This window comes from Equus asinus, chromosome 22, assembly GCF_041296235.1.
Source record: "Equus asinus isolate D_3611 breed Donkey chromosome 22, EquAss-T2T_v2, whole genome shotgun sequence".
Lineage (NCBI taxonomy): Eukaryota > Metazoa > Chordata > Mammalia > Perissodactyla > Equidae > Equus > Equus asinus.
This window is the reverse complement of record NC_091811.1, coordinates 8332031-8349403: the sequence shown is the minus strand read 5'-3', so window position 1 is coordinate 8349403 and position 17373 is coordinate 8332031. Positions and strand designations below refer to the sequence as shown.

General features: G+C 48.8%; 1 protein-coding gene across 2 annotated transcripts in view; it reads left to right on the top strand.

Annotated features, from left to right (window-relative positions):
• The first annotated feature begins 2185 nt into the window (after positions 1–2185).
• Positions 2186–17373, top strand: part of LOC139041609 (annexin A11-like) — a 41537-nt gene continuing 26349 nt past the window's right edge. For both annotated transcript variants that reach the window (XR_011497073.1, XM_070494823.1), the window contains exon 1: positions 2186–2432. The gene's annotated coding sequence lies outside the window, so the exon portion shown is untranslated. The remainder of the gene's footprint in view (positions 2433–17373) is intronic.

Sequence of the window (17373 nt, the reverse complement as noted above, 5' to 3'; positions counted from 1 at the left end):
CGCCCACGCCCCGAGTCCCGCCTGCTACTGCATTGCTGCGGCGCCCCCACCAGAGTAATAATGATTCCTGGGAGTCTCCTGGTGCCTCATACCCTCCGCTCCTCTTCTGCTCCAGTGAGCGTTTCCTCGGAGTCACTCTGGAACCTTTAGCCTGAGTCTCACCCTCGCCCATCCATTCATGTCCAAAAAATGCAGTCCAGGCCGGAAAAAGAGCCAGGACTTGAGGGAGGGGGTATGTTGGAGAGGCCAGAAGATGACTGGGTCCCCAGCGTTGTAGTGGGGCAGTGGCCAGTCTGTCCCAGGCACGGCTTCTGTCAGGTACCCACACCCCTGCATGGGCAGAGCTGAGGCCAGAGCCTCCTTTTCAGCTTAGAGCTGCCAGTCCTTCCCACTTCATTTCCTGTTAAAATGCAAATAGGACCAGCAGCCTTATTTGTAACAGCCCCAAATAGGCAACTACCTACTGTTCTTCAGTAAGGAACTAGGTAATAAAGAATGGTGCCCCGCAGGATGGTGCATACTGTGCATTCGTTAGGAAGAACCAAGTTGATCCAGGTGTGCTTGCATGGAAAGGCTCTCCAAGATACGAGTAAAAAAATTACATTGCAGAAAAATAATTGCACCACTGTTTTGTAACTAATGGGGTTCAGGGCAGGCTGCCTCAAGATGTTCCACTCTGATGTGTGTGGATTATTTTGAGCTGAAGACAATAAAGGCTCAGAAACACTTAGGAAGAACATTCAACCTTCCCCCAAACTGCCTAAAGAATTTAACATAGAAGCCCTGTTCCAAGAAGGAGCTCATACCATATGATAGCTATAGTATAATGTTAAATAGGTGTTGATGGAAAGACACCAACAAACCCATTTTTTGGCCCAGCAAAAGCTGTCTGACAAACATTTCCATTTCCATCTCCATGTAAATTGTCTTCCTCTCCTCTGAAATCCCAAATCACTACTCCCAACATCCTCCTTGTCTATGGATGAGGATATTTAAACAGGTAGCCTCAGCCAGATGGCTGAGTTACTCACTCTTTCCTGAGTTTCTCCCATATATACATGTTATTAAACTTTGTTTGATTTCCTCCTGCTAACCTGCCTTTTTAATTATTTGACCGGTCATAAGAACCTTAAGGGAAAGAGTGAGGGGAATTCTCCCACTTCCCCAACATAAACAATACATCTACGTGAATATACTATACACAACACACAAAGACTGTATTGTAAAGAGAAAGATCCGGTAGGGCACACCGAAAAGTGGGTTGGGGAAGTGAAGAGTCAATCTCAGTTTTTAAAAAATCTTTTATAATTACCATATATTTATATCTTAAGTGCATGACCTTTTTTTTAAAAAAAACTTTTTTTAGAACAGTTTTAGATTTTACAGAAAAATTGCGAATACAGAGTTCTCACAAACACTGTGTTATTCTGTTCTGTTATTAACATATTAGCATGGTGGTTTTGCTACAATGAATGAGCCAATATTGATGCATTATTAGCCAATATCCAGACTTTATTCAGATTTCCTTAGTCTTTACCTAATGTATTTTTACCAGGATACCACATTACATTTAGTTTTTATATCTTCTTAGGCTTCTCTTGGCTGTGACAGTACTTGTCTCAAATTTTCCCTGTTTTTGATGACCGTGACAGTTTTGAGGAGTACTGGTCAGGTATTTTGTAGAATATCCCTCAACTGGGATTTCTCTCATGTTTTTATTACGATTAGACTAGAATTATGTATTCTTGGGAGGAAGACCAGAACGGAGTACATACTATCACTGCTGGTTGATCACTTGACGTTGACCTTGATCACGTGGCTGAGGCAGTGTGTCAGGCTTCTCTACTCTCCCCACCCCCACCCCTATTTGCATACTGTGTGTGACCTTCTTAATGCAGAAAGTTTTCTTTACCTTAAAGAGAGTCACTAACAATGGCACATCGGGAAGATGGAAAGGGCTTGGGGAATTCCCTCCCCGCTAGTGCGGTGTAGGGCGGGATCCGTCGAGGGAGGTGGAGGATAGTAGAAGCTCCACGCCGACCTCCAAACCCTGGCTGTGCCCTCCTCAGTTCGGGAGCCGGAAGGCCTACGGCTTCCTTCCCCCGCCTCTTGGAGGCTGGTCCCCACCCACTGGCCTGGGCTCTCACCTGGGGGCGGGGCCGCACCCAGACCACGCCCCCGCCCCGCCCCGGGGCGCTTAGAGCGGCCGCGCCCGCTCAGTTTTCCCCACAGCGGGCTTCTCCTCCAGCCCCGCCCAGACGGCTGCGGCGTCCGGGAGTCCGGAGTGTCCCAAGTGCCCCTGGAGAGCGGGAGTGGGACGGAGCTTGAGGCTGAGCCAAGGCGCCGCACCCCGAACGCCCGCGGAGAGAGCGGCTGCTGCCCACATCCCCGTTCGTCCCACGCCGTCCCCCGCCCCGTTGTCCAGTGGCCCGGTGAGTGAGGGTCCCCAGCTGCCCGGGGGCACAGGACGGGGCGGCGGCTGTGTGCCGCGACCCCCGCAGATGAGGCCCGGACAGCCCCGCGCCCCCTCCCGGCCTGGCCCTGCGGCTTCCTGGTTGCACAGCATGGGGGCGGGGACGGGTGTAGAGCTGGTCCCGGACAGGCTGCCGCGGCCTGCCTGCTCAGCTAGACAAGCGGCGGGGGGTGCCCTCCCTGTGGGGTGGGCGGTGCACAGGCCGGACCCTGGTGTGTAGGGCCATGGGATTGTCCTGTGCGGCCTAGGCCTGCTTGGGACTGGGTGAACAAGCGACCAGAAGGCGACTGGCTGGTGTGGGGGATGGCCGGTGGCCCAGGGCCCTCTGACCCAGCTGAGTTCTCGAGAGTATGTGTGCCCTTCTGGGAAAGACTTGTGCTGAGGAGAGAGTAGAGGAGGCTGCCTTCAGGAACTTTCCTCCGGAACTGGAAGGACACAAATTCCTGGGAGCTGCTAGTGCTGGAGTTTGTAAGGCACCTTATTTGAGAGAACGTGGGATCCATCCAGGTGCTGTGTTCACCTGTGTTTACCGTCTCTGCCTTTCCCTCTTCTCCAATCTTAAACTACATTTTCAGGGAAGGATTCTTGGACTTTTATCTCTCCCTCGGCTCAGCCCAGCCCTCTGAGGGCTTAAAAAGGTAGAAACCCGTCTATTGGCTTAAAGGAGAGTTGTGAAGTTCGTCATCTAGAGACTGGAGAGGAGTTAAGCTAGCTAGTGCTAGCCTAAGCTGGCAGCAGTCTGCCCTAGACGTTTCTGTCCCCGCCCCTCTGATGAGTGACCTGTCTATGGAGACTGGGTGTTTTAGGACAGACCCTAGAAATCCATGGTAGCCAGCCACTCTGCTGTCGCCCCGCAGCCTTCCTTTGCTCCCTGCTGCCCTGACCTGGGCATGGAGTGGCTCCGTGAGGGGTGAGCCCCTGCCCTGCCCACACAACAGGAACAGAAGCTTGCAGGGCAGGGTCAGGCTGAGTCCAGGAGCTGGACAGGCAGGGCATGCTACTTTGCTCACTCCTGACTGGCCTGATTATGATCTTCATTCCTTCCTTGCTTCAGTCCATTGTTGGGGATTCTGGGAGGATTAACATGGCCTCTTCCCTCAAGGCATTCTCTGTGCTACAAGGGGTTCCCCGACAAGAGAGGCCAGCTGAGGTGCTAGGGCAGTTTGTTGCCCTGGCATTGGGTGCTCACTACCTTGGGCTCCTGCATCCCTCCTTAATCTCGTCTCTTACCAGTATCTGTGCCTTGGTTTCCTCATCTTTAAACTACGGGTACTAATAATACCTGCCTCCTGGGGTTATTGTGAGGATTCAGTGAGTTACTATATTTAAGGACTTTACAGCTCAGGCACTACAGAACAGTCAGAACAGGTGGTGACTGGTACACTATACCTGTGTGTTCCAGGTAGATGTCACCCAGATTAGACGTAAAGCTTACAGCTGGGCCTGGTGTGTAACTAATGATCTGTGAGTGTCAGTGATAGTAATATAATGATAATAATAATAGCTGTCACTCCCTTCATGCAACTGAAGATCCATCTGAGTTGAGCCACTCCTCTCCTAACCTGTCTCTCTGTCTTAGCTCATGGTGGAATGCCCTGCTTTCCCCATTTTTGCCTATTAATCACAGCCCTTATGGGAGCCATCGAGGTGCCTGCCTCATGTAGGTGCTCAGAAGATGTTGGTTGAGTGACAGTGGCAGGCCAGGGGAGTAAGATTTCTCTATTGGTAAAATATTAGACCTTGAAGGCTCGGTTTAGATAGGCAAAAAAAAAACACAAAACAAAACAAAAAACGGTGAGGAGAGTGAGATAGAAACTATTCCAGACTGAGAGCTGAGGGTAGACACTGGTCGAGAGGCCAAGTTGGAGTCCCTTTTGATTCCTTTATGTAGCCAGGTTGAGGATGATCGATAGGGTCCATTTCGATTGCTTTTGCTAGAAGGCCAAGATCAGTGGGAGATGCTGTGGTCATCTCTCTTCGCTGCCTCCTCCTGCCACCCCCCCACCCGAAAGCCTGTTCCTGGCACTTGGTCCCATGGGGGCAGTCGGGAGAGTCTGTGTGTGGGTGTGCTTCACAATCACAGACAAGCAAACAGGCTTAGGGTTTTCTGCATTTTTCTCTACAACACCTTCTGACCCCATTGCCCCTAGAACACCAGAAATTTGAGTGATGCCTAGATAGGAAAGCTCTTAGGGAAAATGAAGAAACTGAAGTTTCCTTGTTAGGAATTTGCATTTTTAAAAGGAGTTGTTGAAAGTAGTGGAACTTTCTAATAATCAGTGAAACCATACCGAGTTAGGCCAACTGATCCTGACCCTGTACTCCATGACATAAAGGTCTGATGTCACACAGTGGTGTGCTTGTGCTCCTGAAGGTCCTGTTGCCTTAGTGGAAAAGGGAGGACTCACTCTTGAAATTGAGAGGGAAGTCAGGTGCTGCCAGCCTCTTACACCTGGAGCATGGGTTGAGGCTGGCTTGGAGGGCAGTGAGATGAGAGCAGTCTGAGGGAGGGTGAAGAGGACGACCTCCAAGGCTGCTAACAGGGAGGCAGAGGGAGTATGGCAGATTAAGCCTGGGGAGTGGCATCTTTGAGGGAAAGTGGTGTGTATCTGGGGGGACTCATGATAGCAGATGTGAGCTTGTTGTGTCCACCTAAAAGGTCACAGCTTTTTTTAGGAAGTGGGTGACAAGGCATATTTCTGTTGAACTCAGCATACCCACTGTTTGCCTAGCCCTGTGCTGTGTGCACAAAAGCAGAGGCCACTCCCATCCTCCCTAGGTTGTCCTGGATTCCCCTGAGACATCGGACACTGGATGAGAACCAGGTCTGCAGGCTGGGGTAGATCATGAATTCTGTTCTGGACATGGTGCGTTTGAGATACCAAGTAGACAGGTGGGTCTGGGACTCAGGAGGGATATAGGCTAGAGAGATATTTTTGTCTAGGTTGTGTTTGATGTCAAGGGCATGGTGAGATTGAGGAACTCACCTAGAACAGCTGAGTAAAGGAAGATGAGCCTATAAAGGAGCCAGAAGGGGGAAGGAAAACCAGGACTGTGTCATATCACAGAAGCCAGGGTGAGTCTGCTTCAGTAGGAGGCATTGGTCAGCAGAGGCCATTGCTGCCACAGGAAGTGATGTGGAGGAGATTCAACACCTTAAGTTGTGGCTGTTTTGGTGGGATGATGGGAGCAGAAGCCAGGTGGGAATGAATGGGTGGAGGAGTAGCAAGAGGTGAGGATCTTGGGAGACTGAGTGTAGACAAGCTTTGAAAATGTCGGTTTTGAAGGTGAGGAGAAAGATTGGGTGATGCTGGTGGAGGACCACATTGAGGGGGTATTTGCTTCTGTTTCCTCAACCAGTCATCCTCCTATTCCCATTGCACCCTGAGAAGTTAGCAGTGTGGATGGCCTGTGGTCCCATGGTCCCCATGATAGCCAGATTTTTAGAAGGGATGGGTAAAATGAGATTTGCCTGCAAACCCCAGGGATAAGCCTGGGTACTGCTTCTCTCCCTTGGCAGTTCCTGCCTCCTTCCTGTAGGTCCGAGATAGACAGCTCTGACTTGCTGTTACACATTTCCTTCCCCTTTTGAGGCCACAGGAAGGACTTTCTCTGTTCCCCAAGGGATATGACAAAATAGTTAGTACACAAAAATGTTTCAGGGCCGTATGAAGACTGGGCCCGTCTTATGCTCTGTTCTATGCTTGCATTTTAAGTCGCATAAACTATTTCAGGGGACTGGAATGGCTAAGCCTTGTTGTACCATGAAATCCTAGTGAGTGGTTTTCTAAGTCCTATTTCCAGATAAAGGCAAATGGCTGGAAAAAACTCTCAGCCTACTGAGGCAGGATTGTTGAAAAGTCTTCAAAATATTTTTAATATTAATATTTTCACTTCTTGTTTTTCTTTGTCTTTACCTAATATGTCTTTACCCAACCCTTATTTTATTTTATTTTTATCTTTTTGGGGTTCCAGTTGACATAAATTTTTTTCTTCATTTTTTTATTGTGGTCATAATAGCTTATAACATAGTGAGATTTCAGTTGTACATTATTGTTTGTCATACACCATATAAGTATGCCCCTTCACCCCTTAGTGCCTACCCTCCACCCCCTTCCCCTGGTAACCACTAGTCTCTTTGTCCGTAAGTTTGTTTATATTCCACATATGAGTGAAATCATACAGTGTCTTTCTCTGTCTGGTTTATTTCACTTTACATGATGCCCTCAAGGTTCATCCATGTGGTTGCGAATGGGATGATTTTGTCTTTTTTCATAGCTGAGTTGTATTCCATTGCATGTATATACCACATCTTCTTTATCCAGTCATCTGTCGATGGGCACTCGGGTTGCTTCCATGTCTTGGCTATCGTGGATAATGCTGCAATGAACATAGGGGTGCATAAGTCTCTTTGAATTGTTGATTTCCAGTTCTTTGGGTAAATATCCAATAGTGAGATAGCTGGGTTATATGCCAACCCTTAATTTTTAACCTTTCTTTCTCTCGTAAAAAAAAAAAAATTGGGGCCAGCCCAGTGGCATAGTGGCTTAGTTTGCATCCTCTGCTTCAGTGACCTGGGGTTCACAGGTTCGGATACTGGAGGCAGACCTATACACTGCTCATCAAGCCATGCTGTGGTGGCATCCCATATAGAGGAAGACTGGTACAGATGTTAGCTCAGGGACAGTCTTCCTCAGAAAAAAAAAAATGTCTATCTTGTAATCAGCACATGACTTGGGGTTTAGGGGGAAGATGGCAGAACGCAATGATAACAACAAAACAGATTTGGTAGTTTCTGTCTTTGCTAGAGAATTCAGACTGTTTGCCTCCCAGCTTGTGTGGATTTTATTCCTTGCATCTTATTTTCTTTTTTCTTTTCTATTTTTTTTGGTGAGGAAGATTGACCCTGAGCTAAGATCTGTTGCCAGTCTTCTTCCCTTTTTTTTTTCTTCCCAAAGCCCCAGCACGTAGTGGCATATCCTAGTTGTAAGTCATTGTAGTTCTCTGTGGGATGCCGCCACAGCATGGCCAGATGAGTGGTGCTAGGTTGGCGCCCAGGATCCGAACCAGTGAACCCTGCTGTGCTGAAGTGGTGCACACAAACTTAACCACTTGGCCACTGGGCCGGCCCTGCATCTTGTTTCCTATTTATTATTTGTTATATATTTGGTTGTTCTTTCTTTCCTGACTTCTGCTATCTTGGTTAAGTTTTTCATCATCTTTCTTCCCCACCCTACCTGCATTAGGATTCAGATTTGGTCATGAATTAGGAGAAGAGCTGCTCGCTCTCTCTTGAGAAACTGGAGTTCAGGGTTAGTAAGTGTCTGTTCCGTGAAGTTGTCTAGGCACCAGTCTCCTTGGGTAGAGTTGCTTCCAGCATTCTCCAGGGCTGGAGTTTTCAAACTTGAGCATGTATGAGGTCTGTGGTGAGGTTTGTGAATTCTCATTTCTGACAGGTGCCCACACAGTGCTGAAGCCACCAGTCTGGGCACCACACTTTGGGTAGTGCTGCTCTAAGTGCTTCCCTACCCTGTGTGGCCCAGGACAGCTGACTTTCATGGCATGGCCCTGCCTAGCTCCCAGGGAGGCTCGGAAATATAGCCCTTATTTGGGGTCGCCATGTGCCAGGCTGTTAGGGAAGCAAGAGGGGGCAGATGGTTGAGGGGGATAACCAGACATTTCTGGAACACCACCCACTGCTCTCCTTAATTTGGAACCAGTGCTGTGCTTATCAGTCTTGCCATTGGTTAAGCCAGTATTCCTCAGTTAGGAAGTGGCAATGGTATGTCACAACAGTGGCCAGCCAGCAGGCAGTGGAAGCGTGGCAGCTTCGATCCTGTGGGCTGGTGAATAAGAGGCAAGCTTGTGTTCTGAGAGTCAGCAGCTTCCAGGCTGTTCCCGATAGTCACGTCTGGCAGCTGTGCGCTCTGCCACTTGGAGCCACCTCCTGATCTTACAGGCCCTATGGGGTTAGGTTGGCCCCTCCAAGACTCACCTTCAGGTTGGAGAGTATCTGGCTGTGCTTCTTCCTCCCAGCTTGACTTCCTCACTTTAAGGTATTACACACAAGTGACTTTCCAGGAGAGTTTGGGGGCAAAGGGCATTTGAACCCTGAACTGAGCTGGGGCTGTTGGTCCGTGCATCTCCTGATACCCTAGAGAGATCAGAACAAGTGTCTGCCGACCCCTACTCTCTGCTGTTGTTAACTCACAGGGAGGTGAAGCTGGAGAGAAGCAACTTTACAGAGGCCTCCCTGGAGCAGATGATGCTTTCTGTGTGGCTTGATTATATGGGACTTTATTTGGGAGGCAGCAGAGTCACTGTGTCACTCTCTCTTTCCCAGGGTAGCCTTTGCATTTCCCAAGCTGCATTCTCCAGCCCAGGAAGGTGGATTGGAGCCCTGAGGTGTGCTGGCTGGAGGGGAGCCATCATGCGCCGTGGTGTATCAGCCTGGAAACTGAGAAACATGGTTCTAGTGTGTGTCCTGCCCCCAGCTGATCCTGAGACCTCAGGCAGGCCCCTTCTGCTCTCTGGGCCTCGGCTCCCACCTCAGTAAAATAAGCCAGTTGAACCAAATGATCTCATGAAGGCCCCTTCTGTTTCTGACGTTCTAGGATTTCTATGTGATCCAAATGCCAGTGCACTGGGAATTGACTTTATTTCTAAGACGTGTCTTTCAGACCCAGCTTGGCTCAAGTTCAGCCCCTTGGTGAGGCCTGGACACTGCCCCCTTGCCACTCTCCCAGCCTTCTTTGCTCCGGTGCCAGCCCTTGGAGGCAGGGTCTGAGCCACTGCCTGGCTAAGGATTGACATAGGCTCCAGCTATTCTTAATTCATGGCGCGTAGCTAGGGAGTTGAATGTTTAACAGTACGTTCCTTAGGCTTTTTGTTCAGTCTGGGAAAAATATGGTCAGGGTTGGTGGAATGCTGCCCTAGGCTCTGTGGCTTGCTTCTGTGGCCTACTGGCACTCATGACCCATACCTCAGAGGTGAGGCAGAGCCCCATGAAGGCAGGGCACTAGGGCTCTGCAGTGCCTGCAGAGGGGAGGGCCATGTACACCTTCCCAGCAGAGTGAGGGATGTTCATACACCCTCCCAAGTCACTTGAGGTCCTGCCTTGCTGTGGGAGGGAGAAAGGGGAATGTCTTCCATGTGTCTTCTCTACCCCTAGAATTCCTGGAGCCCGTGTCCCAGAAGCCCTGATCAAAGAGGTCGTTGGAACAGGTGCCACCCAGGGTGGAAGAGATCAATCAGGGTCCACTGGTGTCCTGTTGGTGTGTGTCAAGGACCTCACTGTGCCCAGCCCTGTGCTAGCTGCTGGCAGGAGGTGGAGAGTGCTGTCCTATGGCCTGGGCACGGACTCTGTCACTGAGAGGCCTAGGAAAAAGTAATCCTGGCTCTAGCACTGGTTGGGTGTGTGACGCTTGCTTGTCAAGAATCATCTCTGAACCCTAGTTCCCTTGAGGTGATAATACCTACCTTGGAGGAACACTGTGAAGGTTAATGAGGTAATATATGTACCTATTATAGGTACTGGGAAAAGGGGAGTATTATTAGAACACTAGAGGACATAGGAAACATTTTAGGTCAAGTGCTGATAAATTCCAGGAAGAGCGATAATGTGGGTGAGGAGATCAGGGTGGGCTTCCTGAAGGATTTAGGGCTCCATCTGTCCTAAAGGGAGGCCAGGATTGACATAGGCTTAAGGAAGGGGTAAAGGAGACAAGGAAGACAGACCAGGTAGAGGGACTATCTGAGCAGAAGTCATGAAGATGGAAAGTGCTGAGATAATGGCTTGGCTGAGCTTCGGACATGCATTTCCTGCAGTTCTTTCCATCACATATGTATCTGTGGGAACCTTCCATTTTCTTGCCATGGCACAGTGTAACTCTTGGCCCACGGCCCTTTAGCTGAGCTTAGGCTCCCTCCTGCACAGGGGTCAGCCCATAGTGGAGATCTGAGAGAATCTTCTCCGCTAATGTGATCTATAGGCTCTGGTAGGGATTTCTTTTCAGCTTCCAGCTGTACAAGGCTGGCTGGGGCCTTTGTCACCATTAGAAGAGCAGCCATGGGTAGTTGCAGGAGAGGTTTCCAGGGGCTTCTAGGTAAGGCAGGGGTACCTCAGCCATATGGAGCTGGAATAGATACTCTCTCAGGTCTTCTGGGTCTGAAGGGACTGAGCCTTTCCAAGAACTTGGCGGTGGTGTATCAGGGTCTCCCTAGTAGAGCCCAGGGCTCTCCCTGATGCCTTTAGATCTTTATTTAGTTTTATCTGCCACCCCACTTCCCCCAATTTACTGTGAGAGAGGATCTGTTAGTGACTTTCATATGGAGGTGAGATGGCTCATCGCATCTTAACCAGCAGGGCCCTGGATGACATTGGTTTCTCTGATTACAAGTGCAGCTGTCTGCAGGGACAGCCCAGTGGGGACAGTGGGCAGCTGATGCAGGCACACCTGGCTGAAGGGGACAGCTCCTGTAGCCCTAGCTGTGTGCTACCATATGGAAATGGACATGTTGCCAGATCTCTTATTTTTCCATTTAAAAAAAATTTAAATCAGGTGAGAGTCTCTTTTCAGACCTACCCCCTCCCTACAAAGAAATGAATGTTCGTCAACTACAAAATCTTCCCAGAGCCCCAGGTTCTGGGCAGCACAAGTCGACAACCACAGATCCCTCACAGGTTCACTTGTTTTGTAGGTGAGGGAGGGAGATGCCCAGGAGAGCCTTAGGTTTGCCAAGGTCCGTCAGAGAGAAGCCAGCTTTCTAGACACCCCTCCCACCCTTCCTCTCAGTTCCCAAAGAGCAGACGTCTTGATTCTCAGCCTTCATCTCTATTCTTGCTGGGGGAATGGCTCTTCAACGTGGCGTGGGTATTTTCCTGTGACTGCTCTTTGTGTTTATCGCCCCGTCTAGAGGGAAAGCCTGGTGCAGGCCAGGACTTCTTTTCCCCTTCTGTCCCTGGGGAGTCTAGCCCAGCGCTGAGTGCCTCTCTGAGCCCAGAAGTGGAATTACTGTGAATCTAATGAAATTTCATTCTCAGCTTCAGCCATCCCCCTCATGCCCCAGTGGCCCTTCCAAAGCTCTAGGAGGGGCCCTAGCAATGAACTCACAAAGTCATACAGTATTGTAAAATTTGTAAAAAAAGAGATATTGTGTATTCTTTTTCTTGAAGAAGGTCTCTAAAACTGCATAAGCTCCACAAAACCTGGACCTCCCCCCTTAGATGCTGGTAAAAACCCAGCGATTGGCTGGCATCCTGTCTTCTGGACAGTGAGCTCTTGGCTTAGGGGCAGGAGGTGGGGGTCCTGGGCCATTCCTGTTAGGATCTTGCTGTGTCACCTTGGCATGTCACTTCCTCCTTTCTGGTTGTCAGTTTCCCCACTTGTGAAATGAGAGCTGAGGTGGGGTGGGTGGGAATGAACTGAGTCATCTCTAGGGCTGAGTGACCTCTGGCATCTCAGTTGTGTGATCCTGGCTGACTGGGTGTGATTGCCCCGCCCATGCAGATCACACTGCTGAACCTCCCCCCATTGGAGTATTTGCATTGCTGGCTAGGTGGGGCTGGCCTGGCCACACAGGTGACTCATGTTGACTGATAATACAAGTGAGCAAAGCTTTATTGAGCTCTTATTTCTAGACATGCAGGAAAGGTGAGCACCTGGTCCCTCCTTTCTTGGTTAATGGTCTTTTTGTGATCTTGGTGGTTTATTGCTTTCTTTGTCAAAGAAAGTTTGCTGAGTTAGGTATACTTGTGCACAGATCTCTTGTTTAAAGAAAGCAGAGGCCTTTTTGAAGAGAATATCATGGGAGGATCTGGAGGGAAAGACAGAAGCAATGGTCACTGTATGTATTAGTTTTCTATTGTTGCCATAAAAGACCATAATCTTAGTGACGTAAAACAACACAATTTTTTTGGTGGTAAAGTATACATAACATAAAATTTACCATTTTAGTCATTTTTAAAAGGTATACAGTTCAGTGGTGTTAAGTACATTCACATTATTGTGCAACCATCACCACCATCCATCTCTAGAACTTTTTCATCTTTCCAGACTGAAACTCTGCCCCTATTAAACAATAACACTCCCGTCCCCCCTTCTTCTAGCCCCTGGCAGCCGTAGTTCTACTTTTTTTTTTTAATATCTTTTTAAAATTTTTATTTATTTATTTATTTTTTGAGGAAGATCAGCCCTGAGCTAACATCTGCTGCCAATCCTCCTCTTTTTGCTCAGGAAGACTGGCCCTGAGCTAACATCCGTGCCCATCTTCCTCCACTTTATATGTGGGATGCCTACCACAGCATGGCTTGCCAAGTGGTGCCATGTCCACACCCGGGAACCGGCGAACCCCGGGCCGCCGAAGCAGAATGTGCACACTTAACCACTCAGCCTCGGGGCCGGCCCCCACAGTTCTACTTCTGTCCCTGAATTTGACTACTCTGAGTACCTCACATAAGTAGAATCATATAGTATGTATCTTTTTGTGACTGGCTTGTTTCACTTTCATAATGTCCTCAAGGTTCCTCCATGGTATAGCATGTGACAGGATTTCCTTCCATTTTCAGGCCAAATAATATTCCTTTATGTTTATACCACACTTTGTTTATCCATTTTTCTGTTGATGGACATTTGGTTTGTTTCTACCTTTTGGCTCTTGTGAATAAAACTGTTGTGAACATTGGTGTACAAATATGTTTGAGTGCCTGCTTTCAGTTCTTTTGGGTATATAGCCAGAAGTGGAATTGCTGGATCAGATGTTAAATTTTTTGAGGAACTTCTGCTACTGTTTGCCACAGCGGCTGTACCGTTTGACCACATGACTTTTCTATCTTACAGTTTTGTCTCATGGGTCTCATGGTGTTTATTGGCAGGGTTATATCTTTTCTGGAGGCTCTAGAGGAGAATCTGTTTGCTTGTCTTTTTCAGCCTCTGGAGGCCATTACATTCCTTGGCTCATGGCCCCCTTCCTCCATGGATGGAAACCCTCTCATGCTTCTTATTTCTTTCTTTTCATCCTTATTTCTCCTTATTCTTTCTTTTCATCCTTAACCCAGGCAGGAAATGCTCTCTGCTCAGGAAAGGACTCATGTAATTAGATTGGGTCCACCTGGATAATCGAGAAGTTGGTAACCTTAATCACATCTGCAAAGTCCCTTTTGCCATGGAAGATAACATTTTCATAGGTTCTCAGGGATCAGGGTGTGGACTGTCTAGGATGGTTTTGAAGGACCTACCTGATGGTGCCTTCATCTCAGGCTTTGAAAAACCCTCCCCTCTCTGCTCTTCCCCTTCCCCACATTGTCCTGAGGTACCCTGTGACCATAACAATTGGTTAGGTATGGCACTCAGTGTGTGGGCTGACATCTGGTAGAGACTGAACAAGTTTGGGTGTATGTCTAGGATCTTTGACGACCCTTTTTCCCCTCTCTAAACGTCAGAGCTTGTCCTGTTTGGCCACTCGGGAGAGAATGACATTGGGTGAGTTGGTCACAGAGTGAAGAGAACTGCCCACACTTTACAGAGGTCTTTCCTGATCTTACGTCATTTAGTCCTCACAGTAACTCCAAGGTAGGTGGGCAGATCATATCTTTGCAGACAGCTTAGAAGTTCAGAGAGGTTAAATTGTCTAGTGAAGGTATGGTGGAATTAGGACCCAGATCCTAGCTCCCAGGCTAATACTTCTTAGGGAGTAAGTTAAAATTAACCTAGCACCTCCTATATGCTAATAAACTACGTGGTGGATAGCTATATATGTATATATCAGTGCATCAGATCCTCACAGCCGCATAGTAAGGTGGATGTATTTTTCCCAGTTTTACAGAAGGACGTCAAGTGACATGCCCAAGGTCACATAGCCTGAAAGCGGTAGAGCTAGAATTGGAATCATTGTCATTGGACTCCAAACCCTGTTCCTAGCAGCTGTGTTGGAAGATGATGTCAGAGCTGTGTGGACCACGGGTAAAAATTCATTCAGCAGAACGGAGAAGTCTCTTGTGACCATCCTGTGATGTTTGTGGCTCTTAGTGGAGGGAGGGTGGGTTGTGTGAAGATGGGGGAACTGGCATAGGGTGTGGGCGAGAGTAATTTGGGGTGGTAAAGGGCCTGTAGAGAATCTGGGGATGGATGTTATCAGACCCAGTGTCAGTGATGCTTAGGCTGTGTGACCTGGGATGAGCCACTCTCACCTTTTCCCATCCAGACGTGGGAAGAGTTCAGAGAAGGAGCTCCCCAAGTTCCCTTCCAGCTGAGCACTGAAGGGTCACGTTGTGCAGTCAGTAACTGCTGCACCCCTGTGGGCCAAGGTGATCCTGGGGAAACGGTGCTTGGGTTGGATTCTGCAGGAAATGGAGAGCCTTGAGAGCTAAGCGGGGGTTGAGGGGAGACAGCCTGGAGGGCTCAGATGCCTCTGGGACTTGTGCTTGATTGACATCTGCTGGTCCCTCCTACTTTGTTTCTCAGGCTGGTCCTGGGAGGAGCCCCTTCTGATTAGGTGGTGTAATTGGGAGCAGCTTCCCCCATGTGAAAGTGGTGAAACAAAGACACAGATGTGTCTCTCCAGCCTGAACTGTACTTAGAAACACAACCCACAATTTCCCTATTTTTCCGGGGGGATGGAGTATTTCCTTAGGTCCGGACCACACCTTGGACTTAGGACTTGGGTAGGGGACTTTTTCTGTCGCTGCTACTGTGTCTGTCACAAGAACTTTGGCACCTACGAGGACCATGGCCTGAGCCCCTTCATGTTCTGGGCCTGGGTGTCGCCAGATAATGACACCATATCTGGGTTCACCTTCCCCCTCTGTGGCCTGCTTTCCACTCCTCAGAAATCCTGAGTTGGGGTTGGCATTTGACTAAGTGTTGGCTTACCTGGAAGCCCATTTGGTGTGGGCAGGTCTCAAAGGGGACTGTTCCCATGAACAGGAAGGACCCAGGTTTGCCAGAGAGCTGTGCTGTGGAGGAGTTGGTAGAGAGGTCTCACCTGCCAATCTGTGTGTGCTCCCGGTACCTTTAAATAGTCCCTCCTGCCTCCCTCCCCTTCTCGGTTCCAAGGACCTAGTCTGGAAAGGTCCCGAGAGGAGAGAGATGGTTTCTGTCCTGGCAGGGGCACAGAGTAGAAGTACTGACAGCAGACTGCTGGCTGTTTGCAGGGATGGGCTTTGTGCAGACCAAGGCACAGGTCCCTCCTCCCAGGCAGGTTTTCTCTCCAAGAGGCCTTTTCAAAGTTGCTCCCCCCTCATCCTCCCCCTACTGTCAGCTTCTTGTCTTTACACCCCCCTCCCCCCAGCATTCCTGGTGCTTGAACCAAGCCCCTGGGCACCTGGCTTATAGAGGGGATGGAAAGAAAACATTGCCAATTTCCTGTTGGTGGTTTCTCCTTGGGGAGATTGGAAAAGCCAACACAGCCGTTCCCAGGACTTGCTGCTACAGGGCTGGGCTTGGTTTCGGAGAAGGAACCAGCACACTTTGCTCCACTCCTCCCCTCCCCTGCCATTCACACTGTCCTGACTCTCCCCACCTCTCCTGTTACTCCCCTATCCCACCCCCTCCCTGCCCCAACGTTTCTCATCCTGAGTATTATCAAATGGCCCAGGGTCCTCTGGGACCCTCTAATCCTCTTTGCTATTTTATATTGGGGAAACTGATATAATGAGAAGTTAAATGATATAATGAGAACATATTTGATATTAAACTATTAGTATCTGCATTTTATAGATGTGGCAAACTGAGGCCCAGAACAGTTAAGTAGCCTGCCCAAGATCACGCACCTAGTAGAGAACAGAACTGGATTTGAACTTGGTAGTTTGGCTTCAGAGTTTGTTCTTCCCAACACCCTATGCTGCCTTTAATGAAGTACCTGGGATCGTGGTGAAACAGGTATTTCTACTTTCCGTCTTTGAAATCCTAGTTTCTGGGGCCAGCAGGCTCTGTGAGGAAGTACAGCAGAGGGGTTAAAAGTCCTGGGCTTTGGAGCCTGGCTCTCTGGGTTTGAATCCTGGCTCAGTCATTTACTAGCTGTAACCTTGGGCAGGTTACATAATCTCTCCATACCTTGGTTTCCTTATCTCTAATATGGGGATCATAATCTTAGTATTTGTCTTAATGAGTTGTCGTAAAGTTAACTTTCATGTAAAGCACTTAACAGTGCCTAGTACATAATAAGTATTCAATAAATGTTAACTAATATTATTTTTGCCTAATGAGTTTTGGAAATTTGGGCATAAAGTTAAGCAGGCTCTTTTGTTATAGGACTTCTCAGGACCTTTATTACGCTATCATGAATTGGCACTTTCCTGGAAGGGGATATAGCAGGCAGCATTTTCCAACGCTTTTGGACAACCAATCTTTCTCTCTCTTTTTTTTAACTGGGTACCTGATAAATTCTCAACTTGCACAATGTTAAGATGGTGTCCAAGAACACGGTTCGGGAAGCACTGTACATCATGCTTCCTGTTTGTGCTTCGCAAGGCTGAGCTGGACATGGAGGGTCAGGTTAGGCCTGAGCAAGACTTTGAATGACTGTATGTAGCAGAGCTGGGGCTGTGCCTCGCTTCTCTTGTCCCCTCCCCACAGGATGGGGAGAAGGAATTGGCGTGAGCCAAGGTACCTGAGGGTTTCTGGAACCTCCTTGCCATGAGGAATGGTCTTGGCTGACCTGGTTCAGAGCACAGTTACTGCACTGTCTTCCTTCTGTCCTTGGAGGAGTCTTAAAGTAAGTCACCAATGGCAGCACCAGCTGGGACCACCAAACAAACCAGCCTAGCCCTGGTTTAAAATGGTCACAGGTTTGCACAATGGCACTGTTAGGGGAAGGCAGGCAAGCTCTGCTCTCAGCAGACTAAGTTCTACCATGGACCCTTTCCCTATACATTTGTGACTTGAGTAAGCCATGTCCCTGAT